Below are 13,193 nucleotides of genomic sequence, written 5' to 3'. Positions count from 1 at the left end.
AGTCTTTTAAAATAGGTAAAGAGTTTCATATGGTACCCCCATTATACTTAAAGAACAAGTCTCAACACAATAATGTATTACAGTGAGGGGTACCATGATGATGGTACTCTTTCCAAAAACATTTTAAATTTAACCTTTCAAAACAATATAAACAGGTTTTTCTGCTGCATCAGTGTACAGGACTTAGATTGACAGTGAATTATTGTAACATTTTCCAAAATCCATGCAGTAAACACCTTTATTCTAATGTATTAAAACTGCTACATCTGCCACATTAAAACCATAGAAACAGATAATTAACATTTAGACAAAATGTTTTTAACACAAAATACTAATTTATTCCACATAAAACCCACCTACATTCTTCAGAATCAGTTCAATCTATTTTAATATCTATCTAGACAGTTTTTTCAAGGATAAATTGATTTGTTATTAATTTGATCAACAGATAGTTGCATTAGCCGAATAATTCAGTCGTTATATTCCGCTGATCTACGAAGGCTACATTAACGCCTGAACGTCTTCTATGATAAAAACCGTCAACCGAAAAAAATTCCCACCGCTATGCAACATGGGATTTGTTTACTAAGTTGGCAGCTAAAGAAGGAGGAGTTCCGGATGTTAATTGATGTTAAATAATGTAAACTGATGTTAATTGATGTTAATTAATTATTATCGGATTTGTGTTAATTGAACACACGTGTTTGGTAAGACAATTACAAGACAGTTGCGCAGACTCATTATCCTGATCGCTGCTGATTGGCTCTCTCTCACAGAGAGCAGGCGACGCGGCCAATGATCATAAGGAGTTCAAGCCCTCGTGTGGGAAAAAATCGGACACGGAGAGGGCTTGAATTATTCGAGTTAATAGTTGCATGATAACAATTCAGTTATATTTTCTAGAAAAGGGGAGATAACTTAACTTAATCTTATTGAAATTTAATGATGTGCAAACTTCTAATAGAGGATCCAATCTTCTGATCAACTTTCCTAATGCTAAATTTGAATTTATAGATCTGCATCATGTATGTCTGGTCATAAGAAATACTCCATAAATCTATAGCAACGATAGCTGAACTATTCTTTACTTAAATTCATTGAAATAAAACCAGTGTTTTTAACAATTCTAGAGTAGTACGACATAAAAAGACATATTACTTTGCTTTGCAAACTACTGCAAAACCTGCTACAAAAGAAAGCAGTTCTTGATATGGATCAAATGCTGTAATGTCCAGTGGCAAACATTTCATGCAGATTCAGGACGTTTTAACAGGGAATACTTAATGATATTTTGAAAAAAGTGAAATCCTCTGTTTCCAATAATATAATAACTAATCGCCAAAAAAGACAACCAATATCTTTGTCAACCATATTCCTCATCCATTCATTCCAACAGGAAGTTGATGCTTCACCAGTTCCAATGTGTTACAATTTATAAATGTATTTGTCATACAAAACATATTATTGGTAATTGTTGTCAGGTATACAACATAACCACAATAAAATATAAATGTCAGTTGCCAAACCATTCATCAAACAATTGGTTCCATTCTATATCAACAATATATGTACCAAACAACCCTGCCCAACCCCCTTATTTTGTCCTAGTTATTAAACTGTTTTTCATTCAACATTTTTAAAATTTTAATTCAGAAATATTAATTTGATTTCTTTGTCTATGAATCTGATCTAATCTAATAATAGCAATACTAAAAGCCTTAGACCAGTGACTACAATCATCATAAATAGTTACAGAACTACATTATTTAGTTTGCAAAACATTCACAAAATGTATCAAACTTCAATATTAAAATGGCTACACATCTAGATATTGCCCATTAAGTCACGTTTTCCTTTTAAGATACTTATGCACTAAATGATTATAAGTTAGAATACATATGTTCCCTCAGGTTTCTGACATATCAAATATTAGAATCATTATTATTGAACCAATAACCTCAGGCCTTTTATCAACCTATAAACCTACTTAAAAAAGTCTTTACATGTAACATGGTATAAAGGTGTACATAAAATTATACTTATGATATATATTTTGTTTGTTTTTAGTGAAGGAGGATGTTCAATAAAAAGTTCTGACAGTTTAATGTATCATATATTTGTATTTAAATATTCATGTCACAAATAAAATGATAAAATAAGTTTTATTAAAACCTGGTTACTGTACAAATTTGGCAGGCACGGAGTCCTCGAAAGGTGGTGGTCTGAAGATTTTGACCTCAAAAATTTTGTACAAGACCAACACAATTTAGGTATTCTGCAAAAGAAGGAATTTATAGTGAAGACCAGAAGATTTTTTCAAGGACCACCAGAGAAAAAAAGATTTTGAGAGCTCTGCTGACGTCAATGCTTCAATCTTTGTTATTTTTGGGGTTGTATCTTCAAATTTATTTTGACATCAAGGGCGCTCCGTTCAAACTATTTCCTAGAATTAAGATATGCTTTTAAGGAGATATTTGTCTTTAAAAGGCAAATTTGAGACACATATCTAAATGTATTTATACATTTATGTAGTAGGTGTCTTTTAAAAAAGAAATAGTCTTCCCATACTTTACAAACTGGATTACCCCTTATCAAAGGGATAGTGTACCAAATATCTTGCTAAACTGCACCTCTCAAAAACAAGTATGAAAACAATGGCCCATTTAAGTTATCAGTGTGGTTTTATTATTATTCCTGCTTGAGGAATTTGAGGTTTGATGTTATCTGGTGAAAATGTCATCTGTTTTACTTCGAAAGCCTACATTTTACATGTCCTTTCAACCAAAAGTTCATGAAATTATCTATATTTCATTTCATCATATTTGGTTTTTGTTTCATTCTAAAGAATTATATCCTATGAGTTGGGCCTATTTTAACATAGAATAGAGAATGGAAATGGGAATGTGTCAATGAGATAACAACCAAACCAAAGAGCAAAAACCTGCCCTATTCCACCCATGAATCTTCAAAAACAGCTAAAAAATGTTTGATTGATTGATTTTTGGTGTTTAAACGCCTTTTAAACACTGCTTTTGGGCTCACTTTGTGGCGGTCAGTTTCTATTGGTGGAAGAAGCCCTAGTGCCTGGAGAAAACCACTGACCTTCGATAGGAAAACTAACAATCCTAGTCAATTAAGATTGGACTCCAGTGCACCCCGACAAGCAGGGATCAAACTCTCAACCTCAGTGTTGACTGGCTAGTGATTATAGTAGTAACTACTTAGACCACTCAGTCACCAAAGCCCCAAGAAAATGTTTCACAGCCAGTTTGAAGGAATAAATGAGTGATTACAATATGACTCCCTTGTATTATATAATATCTGACACAGATGTCCATTGATACCTGCATTTATATTCCAATATCTGTATAACTATTTTATAGTCCAATTTATTGACAAATTGGGTTATAAAATAGACTCAATAGAACCTTTTGTTTTCAGTGTATTTTTGTTGATATATTATTACATCTTTGATCATTGTTGATAAGCTTAGATTGATTGATTCTTGTTTGTTAAAGGTGGATGACTGTTTAAAGACATTACAGTTACCAGAATAGATGTCTAATTGGCAATAAAACACATGTATATCTATGACAAAAAGTATGTATGTACTCCACAAAGCCTCAAGCAATAGCGCACTCAATTTATTTGATTTTCATCTAAGGTCGTAGTGAGGAAATCCAAAATGGGAGCAAAAACTAACACCTCACTCCATATTCCAAGACGGCTACTATATAAATCAAACTGATGTTGATAATTTTACAACACAACAAAGCTAGCTAGGTGTAGGGGAACAAATCAATGAATAACAAACTATTACATGAGCAAAGAAATCTCATAATCAGGGGTACATCCAGCAGTTTTTAAAAGGGGGGGGGGGGGTTTCAAACTCGAATAAAGGGGAGTTCCAACCATATGTCACAATTCAATGAACTGCAATCCTCAACCAGATGCTCCCCAGGGCGTAGCTTTATATGACCGCAGAGGTTGAACCCTGAACGGTTGGGGCAAGTATGGACACAACATTCAAGCTGGATTCAGCTCTAAATTTGGATTGTGATTAAATAGTTGACACAGCATAGGTTTCTGACACAGAATGAATGTGTTCTAATGAACTTAAAATTTTTGTTTTCTCTTAGAGCAATTCACTATGCTGTTGAATATTAATCCTCTCAAAAAAATGTTTGAAGAAATTTTCTTTTTTATTTATGAAATTTCAAATGAGAAAAATTGAACCCAATTTTTTTAATCACATCCCCCTTTCCCTTATTCCAAAACTAATCTCAATTAAAATTTCTAATGGAGTTTGCAACAATAACTACTCATTTAAATACATCATAAAATATTAAGATGTAAAAAAACTGCTTGTTATCACTGAATGGTAAAGATTATTTTAATTTATCAGTTGGTAGTAAAAAGTGAATATACATTGTATATTGTATATAACAAAGATTTAAGTTGATTCTGGACAAAGAAAGATAACTCCAATTAAAAAAAATCTTGCTATTGCACAATATTTTGCAATTAGATATTTCTTGCTTACTATTCTGGACAAAGAAAGATAACTCTAATTAAAAAAAAATTTGCTATTTCACAATATTGTGCAATTAGATATTTCTTGCCATTGCGCAATACTGTGCAATTGAAAAGACTTGCTATTGCACAATACTTAATATAATAATTTTAGATCCTGATTTGGACCAACTTGAAAACTGGGCCCATAATAAAAAATCTAAGTACATTTTTGGATTCAGCATATCAAAGAACCCCAAGATTTCAATTTTTGTTAAAATCAGACTAAGTTTAATTTTGGACCCTTTGGACTTTAGTGTAGACCAATTTGAAAACAGGACCAAAAATGAAGAATCTACATACACAGTTAGATTTGGTATATCAAAGAACCCCATTTATTCAATTTTTGATGAAATCAAACAAAGTTTAATTTTGTACCCCGATTTGGACCAACTTGAAAACTGGGCCAATAATCAAGAATCTAAGTACATTTTTAGATTCAGCATATCAAAGAACCTAACTGATTCATTTTTTGTCAAAATCAAACTAAGTTTAATTTTGGACCCTTTGGAACTTAATGTAGACCAATTTGAAAACGGGACCAAAAGTTAAGAATCTACATACACAGTCATGACAGTTAGATTCGGCATATCAAAGAACCCCAATTATTCAATTTTGATGAAATCAAACAAAGTTTAATTTTGGACCCTTTGGGCCCCTTATTATGTTGGGACAAAAACTCCCAAAATCAATACCAACCTTCCTTTTATGGTTATAAACCTTGTGTTTAAATTTCATAGATTTCTATTTACTTATACTAACGTTATGGTGCGAAAACAAAGAAAAATGCTTATTTGGGTCCCTTTTTGGCCCCTAATTCCTAAACTGTTGGGACCTAAACTCCCAAAATCAATACCAACCTTCCTTTTGTAGTCATTAACATTGTGTTTAAATTTCATTGATTTCTTTTTACTTAAACTAAAGTTATTGTGTGAAAACCAAGAATAATGCTTATTTGGGCCCTTTTTTGGCCCCTAATTCCTAAACTGTTGAAACCAAAACTCCCAAAATCAATCCCAACCGTTCTTTTGTGGTCATAAACCTTGTGTCAAAATTTCATAGATTTCTATTAACTTAAACTAAAGTTATAGTGCGAAAACCAAGAAAATGCTTATTTGGGCCCTTTTTGGCCCCTAATTCCTAAAATGTTGGGACCAAAACTCCCAAAATCAATACCAACCTTCCTTTTGTGGTCATAAACCTTGTGTTAAAATTTCCATTCACTTTTACTAAAGTTAGAGTGCGAAAACTAAAAGTATTCGGACGATGACGACGACGACGACGCAGACGACGCAGACTACGACGCCAACGTGATAGCAATATACGACGAAAAAATTTTCAAATTTTGCGGTCGTATAAAAAAAGAAGAGGTTCCAACCCTCAGAGTCCCCCTGTTTTCCCTCTGGATCTGACACTGATCTCACTGTAAAATACAGAAACAAAAACACTTTAACAACTCCCATTTTGGTAAATAAAATCTTTAAAATTTAACTTAAAAATATTAAACTTACAAATATTGAAAATCTGCAACTTTACTTAGTTCTAACATAAGGTCCAGTTGTCCTTCCTTAGTTTTCCTTAAAAAATGTAACAACTTGGCACACACTAAGACAACTTGTGTCCTATATATAAAAGTAATAATAACATCCCAGAAATAAATGCACTATATGTAAACAAACCTGCACTATTTGTAAATAAATTCATTGCCAACTATTTGGAGCCAATTATAATAGAAATGTTGCAATATGTGTGATATGTGTTACAAAGTACAGTGTATTACATAAATGATAGCTAGATGTAATCAACTTGATAATTGGCCAATTTTATAATCAAGCAAAAAATGAGCATCAATAAACTCCTGATGTCAACAAGAAATAAATCAGAACTTTTATAGCAAGTACTTCATACAAAATCCCAGGAAAACTAGATTTCTGTAACATTTTTTGCATACTGATAAAATTAGAGCAAAGATAGATTTCACAGCTGAATGATTCATAAAGTCCTAATGGGTTCTTCATAATTCTGTGTCTCAACAGTCATCACTGCTTTTAGAGTAAAAGTGTAATAATGCAGGGGTGATTCCAGAAATTTTCATAAGTGGAGGCTTACTGACTGCCTAAGAGGGCCAGCTCAAATCTTGCTTCAGTGATTCTCTATAAAAGCAACCATTTTTTTCCCAGAAAAGGGGACCCTCGAAATCTGTCTCTGTGTTGACTGCCAAAAATTAAGTCCACATATCAGTAAAATACATAAAATTAGAAATAAATGAACATTTTGTTCATTATATATCTAAGTTTCATAGAAGATGAAAAGTTACTATTACAGTGACTTGACTGATAGTGTTGCTATCCAACAATTGCAATTCATTCAAAATTTTGACCAAATTGCAATTTGTTTTATTAAACCAAATTGTTCAACTGGTCAGAAATTTGAACAAATTGTTCAGTCAAAATGTGAAAGTGCAAGGTGATAAAATAAATCATACTTACAATCCTATAAGACTTTAACTCCACTGTGTTGATGTTATTTTTAAATTAGTTTATCAATCTGTATAGGTATATATAGCTATTACCATACTAAAGGTGAACTGTTTTATTTGTAATTGCTATAAAAATGTCCAAACTAAGCTTTTATATAGTTTTTCTTTCAAAATGTATTCTATATTCATAAGAATCACACAGTATATGAATAAAAACATCATATTCAGTAAAATAATTTGTAAAATTGCAATATATTTGTAGGAAGGGGAGATAATCTTTTTTGGTTTCAAAAAGTCTTTATTCAAAAGAATAGTATTTTAGGTTATTTTCCCAAGGAAACTTATCAATAGCATATTGTTATTTCACATATAGTTTACTGAATATATGATGTATTATTTTAAATGATATATGATTCTTATAAATATAAAATCCTTTTCGAAAGAAAAACTATATAAAAGCTTAGTTTGGACATTTTTATAGCAATTCAAAATAAAATAGTTGACCTTTAGTATGGTAATGGCTATAATATAACATATATGATATAATATATCAATACAGTGGAGTTAAAGGCTTATAGGATTGTAAGTATATTTTATTTTATCACCTTGCACTTTCACATTTTGACTGAACAATTTGTTCAAATTTTTGACCAGCTGAACAATTTGGATTAATAAAACAAATTGCAATTTGGTCAAAATTTTGAATGAGTTGCAATTGGTATAATTATATTATATCATATATGTTATATTATAGCCATTACCATACTAAAGGTCAACTATTTTATTTTGAATTGCTATAAAAATGTCCAAACTAAGCTTTTATATAGTTTTTCTTTCGAAAAGGATTTTATATTTATAAGAATCATATATCATTTAAAATAATACATCATATATTCAGTAAACTATATGTGAAATAACAATATGCTATTGATAAGTTTCCTTTGGGAAATAACCTAAAATACTATTCTTTTGAATAAAGACTTTTTGAAACCAAAAAAGATTATCTCCCCTTCCTACAAATATATTGCAATTTTACAAATTATTTTACTGAATATGATGTTTTTATTCATATACTGTGTGATTCTTATGAATATAGAATACATTTTGAAAGAAAAACTATATAAAAGCTTAGTTTGGACATTTTTATAGCAATTACAAATAAAACAGTTCACCTTTAGTATGGTAATAGCTATATATAACTATACAGATTGATAAACTAATTTAAAAATAACATCAACACAGTGGAGTTAAAGTCTTATAGGATTGTAAGTATGATTTATTTTATCACCTTGCACTTTCACATTTTGACTGAACAATTTGTTCAAATTTCTGACCAGTTGAACAATTTGGTTTAATAAAACAAATTGCAATTTGGTCAAAATTTTGAATGAATTGCAATTGTTGGATAGCAACACTATCAGTCAAGTCACTGTAATATCTACAAATATTTATCTTTAAGAATGTCTTGCACTTTTTGGGGATTTTAATGCTATTTAATTAATAGGTTACTCCGCATTTATTAGCAGAAAATAAATAGTTGCACACTTGTAATGATAATAATTATCTATCAGGATGATTAATCTTTGTACTCTTATGTGTTGAATTAGTCTTCAATGTCTAGTCTAAATAAACTTTAAACATGTAAATCATTTATTTATTTAAAAGATGATTTTATTTATACTGCAATATAAAATGTTTGCATATGTAAATTCATTCATTTCTTTTCTATTTATCTACACTTTTCCTGCATGACCTTGCATAACAAACTGTAAATATAAAGGCATGTAAAATCATCAAATATGTAAATAATTTATTTATTTTTCATACCTTACAGGTAAAAAATTGTTTATCAATTAGTTTCACGTGACTGGCCAATCAATCAAAGGCTAGAAAATAATTTACAAATTTATTAAAAATGAATGGGATTTCTGTTAGTCTACTGAAATGAACATGATTGAATAATCAGGTATTTCTGTAATTTATAAATGTTTTTGCAAGAATGATCACTCACTATGAATCTGCCAACTTGTCAATTTCAGTTCTCAAATCTTTATGAAATTATTAATACTCAATTTAAATAAATTTAAATATGAAAATCATTTTACTGTCAGTTTGGTTATATTTAAAGGCAAGCATTGCAAAAAAATCACTTTTATAATGAATTCTGGTACATGTAGTTAATATTGACCCTTAACCTAAGATGAGTTTAAGAAACATTTATTTAAAGATTATTTAAGGACAGTTTAGAAAATAAATTAAAGAAAAGTAACCGCTTTTTTAAATAGCTATGAATACATGCTGTGTATATGATAAAGTGTGATACAAATAGTAACAACTTTTGTTACTCGTAAGAAGAAATTCTGTACTGAAGAAAACTCTAGTTATCAAATATATTTTCCGTTAAACAAGGGAGAAATATTTTCAATGTAGAACAAAGCCTGTATTATAATTTACCAACAGTAAAACTTTGTAATCATGGGAGTATCTAATACATGTTTTCACATCATCCAGATGATAATTTGCCATAATCAAAAAAAATACTAGCACCAAGATTTAGCTGATGCCAAATTCATTGCCAAGTTGCAAAAAACAAAAGCAAAGAAAATGTAAATATCCAGATACACTTCTACAATATCAATGTTTCACTGACTTACTGAATTCAAACGGTCAATATTCTACTGATTAACTGAATCCACAATGTCAGTGTTTTACTAACTGACTAAAATCCAAAATGTCCATGTTTTATTGACTTACAACATCAGTGCTTTACAGACTGATTGAATCCACAATGCTTATATATACCAACTGACTGAATCCACAATGTCAATGTTTTACCAACTGACTGAATCCACAATGTCAAACTTTAGCTTTTAAATCCACAATGTGGATGTTTTACTAACTGACTGAATCCACAATGTCAATCTTTTACTGTCCACTGAATCCACTATGTCAGTGCTTTATTGACTGATGAAAATCCACAATGTCAATGTCTAACTGACTGACTTAAACCTGCAATGTCAACTTTTACTGACCAACTGAATCCACAATGTCCACAATGTCTATCTAATTAATCTGCAATATCATCTTTTACTGACTGACTGACTGATTTCAAAGTCAAAACTTTGTCTAAATATAACTGTCATTGAGAATAAAGTCACTTTAATATTATATAACAAAGTTACTACTACTTAGAGATCACAAAGTAGATGTAAAATCGTGTTCTAATATAAACTTATGCAATGAGTTAATTAGTACAACTAGTACACAAAGTTGATAGGTACTTATAAAAAAATGGTTTTTAATATTATATCATGTCTTTTGTATTGTTTCATTGTCAAAAGATGCAAAAAAAATAATCATAAATGTTAAAGCTTACATGCAATTTTAAATGTTATGTGTAAAGAAAAAAATCAATTCTGCTTACAGGTATTATATTAACCAGCTGAGAATGAAACAAATCAGAACAATACATACCAATACAATTATGGACTGCTCATCTTAGGTATATATACTTATTAATACAAAAATGAGGTAATTTTGTATGATCATAAACAAAACAGCTATCCATAAGGCTCAAAGTACAAAGACGTGAACAATTATAGGTTACAGTATAGCTTCAACAATGAGTAAAATCCAAAGTGTAAAGAAAGCTATAAAAGGCCCCAGTATAACTTAATATGAATATTATTAGAACAGCAAAATACTGCCACATAATGAGTGAAAACAAAAACTTTTAATTAGATTCTGAGTATTTCATATACCGTGCAGAATTTTTTCTGAACAGTGCTGAAGTGTATATATTACTTCATTTTTGTTTAATAGCAAACAATTCAAATTTAAACCGTTTCAGAAATAAAAATGATGTGTACTGTCAACCTTCATTTTATCATCATGAAGAAAAATATTAACTCCATTGGTGATATGATTTACAAGAATGAGTTAGATTAAAAAAGACAAAGTAGCAATAAAGAATAGAGAAATATATAAAACATATCTTCTCTCTAATTTCACATTAATCTTATTTTAATATGAAAATTATCACCAGGTTAAGTTTAATTTGGTCAGATTTGACATTAAACTCTTCAGAACTTATACTCTATTGAACCAAAAATATCTCTACACAAAATCTCATACATTATGACTATCTTTCCATATAATCTCATTTAATTTACATTTAGAAGATGTGCTCTAGAAATCAACTACTTATGATACATTATCATAAAAAATAGCTTTTGGACGTACAATTTTATTTCAATTTTCTTTATGTTTTTCATTGGTTGTACATATATACATGAGAGTTAAAATCCCTTTTAGATGTACAAATCTCAACTTAAACAAGGATAAGGACATTAGAAATGTATTAAAATGCTAACTTCTAAGTGTGATTTGAACCAAAGCAATATTCAATTGATTCATTGTTGGGTAATTGGATTGCATTTTTTTTTCTGTAAAAAAAATTGTAGAGATTACTTCAATTCAGGAAAAAAAATTAATCAAGCATTTTGTCATTTGCAATAATTTTATGCACACAAAACATTAAACAGTGTATTTCTACAATGAAATGAATTAGAAATATGCAAATGTTTTCTTAATCTGTCAGAGGAAATAAGAATGGCCTATCAATACCTTTTTTCCACCTTTTAATTTTATTTCATAAAAAAATACAGAATTGAATGTAACATCATTTTGATGTTTTTGATGTTACTAATATAAAACACAAACTTTTTACAACATTTTTATAATAAATAATTTAAAAAAACACCCTTTTAGAACTATCAGCAAGTTACTATTTATATAAATTCATACTGACATAACCTAATTTCTGTGAAAAATAACACTTGTTATATGTCAAAAATAGTATATATAAACAACAACCATATGTTACTTACAGTTTACAAATTACATCCATGCCAATCAATCCTCGAAAAAAATCGCCAAAAAAACACTCACATAAAATTCAGTCCCAAAATTCACCGAAAATAAAAACTGTCTGATAATTTGTCCAAAAGTCATCAATAATCTATGAGTATTGATCCAGTACTGATCATAGCAGTGAAATCACCTTGCTCCAGGCCCTGTGTGTTATGACAATTTATTACCCTACCTTCACCTAGCCAAATTACTACATACTTTAGTGATGAAATCACCTTGTGCTATTTTTACCTGTTGAGAAACATTAAAAATGATCACCACCTTTTATTATTAGCGTTGGGTTGTTACCCCCATATTGTGCAGTTACGAATGGTCTTAGCTCCTTGGTTTACAAATAGCATTGTGCAGCGTGACAATAGATATAGAGATTTACCTAAGGAATTTAAATTTTCTTTTTTTCTTCTTTTGAATTAATTGCAGGGTATTTTATTGCACGCTTGTTCTTTAGGTGACCTTCAAAATTTTATAACACATTTTAAAATCCTTTCAATAGTATGCAGTATTATCACAGAAGTTTACTTAAGATAAGATTACAGAACAATTGCATGATATACTGCATTGTTTGGCTTTTACTTTTTCTTGTGTTTTGTTGTTACATGCATGTGCTATAAAAGTATTTAAATTTAATAGTTTTTCTAAATACAAAAAATAACACTGTTGAAACACCTGACACAGATTGGGATGTACATATTTTTTAGGCTACAAAACTAGATACTTCTTATAATGCAAAATTAAGCATTTAGTTTTCTGAGATGCATGAAAAAGTTTAACTGAGCCACATCTTTTAAAACCCTTCCTCTTTTAACACATGATACACAGATGAAACCATTTTTTTATTTTATTTCTGTGCAAATACCAGTGGCAGATCCAGAACTTTTCCTAAGGGGGGGGGGGGGGGGCGCTCCAGTCATGCTTCAATGATTCCCTATATAATCAACCAAATTTTTCCAATGGATCCGCCTATGAATATACTAGACATCAACTTAGTTGTTGTTTTCTTTACAGAAAAAAAAGGGAAAAAAAGAAATGCAACATGTGAACCTCATAGGATTTTTAATACAAATCTATAAAATTTAAGTTGAATGAATTTGATGCTAAATCATCCTTTTCATTCCCACGAAAAACCAATAACAGATTATGTATAAATCGAACCCCAGCAAAGTTTCAATATGCACCCAACCAGTCATAAAAGTTTAACCAATTATAAAAA

General features: G+C 29.9%; 1 protein-coding gene across 4 annotated transcripts in view; it reads right to left on the bottom strand.

Annotated features, from left to right (window-relative positions):
- LOC143057856 (uncharacterized) overlaps nucleotides 1-13,193 on the bottom strand; it is a 53,352-nt gene that overhangs the window by 9,416 nt on the left and 30,743 nt on the right. Inside the window, exon 1 of one of the 4 annotated variants that reach the window (XM_076231287.1) lies at nucleotides 11,941-12,125. The exons of the other annotated variants lie outside the window; for them this stretch is intronic. The gene's annotated coding sequence lies outside the window, so the exon portion shown is untranslated. Of the gene's footprint in view, nucleotides 1-11,940; nucleotides 12,126-13,193 lie in introns of those variants that run through there. 4 annotated transcript variants of the gene reach the window in all.

This window comes from Mytilus galloprovincialis, chromosome 13 (assembly GCF_965363235.1).
Source record: "Mytilus galloprovincialis chromosome 13, xbMytGall1.hap1.1, whole genome shotgun sequence".
Taxonomy (NCBI): domain Eukaryota; kingdom Metazoa; phylum Mollusca; class Bivalvia; order Mytilida; family Mytilidae; genus Mytilus; species Mytilus galloprovincialis.
This window is presented reverse-complemented; position numbering and strand designations above follow the sequence as displayed.